Raw genomic sequence first — 597 nt, 5'->3', positions numbered from 1 at the left:
GAGCTCTTCCAGTCCCGGTTCCCGCCCGGGCTGGTCTCCGCTGTCACCTCGTCTCGCACGCTGAGGCTATCTCCCTCCCTTCCGCCCTCCGTCAGCCTGGCTGTTCCCCCGGCCAACGCATCCCGGGCCGCTCACTCCGGCTGAGCTGCCGCCCCCATAATCGGAATCCCGAAGCTGAGTCTCCCGCCCCCCACGCCACCTCCGCAGCCTCGCAAAGAGGTCGCCTCCAGTACACATTCAGTCACTCAAACGGCAGCGCCAAAGCCCGATGCAGTCTCTGATTGGTCCGCTCCCCATTCAAAATCAGGACCCCACGGGACGCCTAATAACGGCCTGACTCGGCGGTAACGCTGAAGACAGACACAGGAAGCCAAGTCAGGGGACCAAAAGCAAACCAGGAATCTTATACAGAGACTAGCGCTTTCTTACCGAAATTTTCTCGGCGACAGAGTACTGCAGGAAGTGTGTCGGAAGTCACCAAACCTTCCCTCCCCTTGCGCTACATCTCTCTGAAAATACTCAGGCAATTAGAAGAGACACCTCATCGGCCTTCAATTTGGAGGTGGGGTGGGCGGAGAAGGGTAGAGCCTTGTCCTA

Source organism: Vombatus ursinus, unplaced genomic scaffold (genome assembly GCF_900497805.2).
Source record: "Vombatus ursinus unplaced genomic scaffold, bare-nosed wombat genome assembly UNPS02014794.1, whole genome shotgun sequence".
Taxonomy (NCBI): domain Eukaryota; kingdom Metazoa; phylum Chordata; class Mammalia; order Diprotodontia; family Vombatidae; genus Vombatus; species Vombatus ursinus.
Note: the sequence above shows the minus strand (reverse complement) of the source record.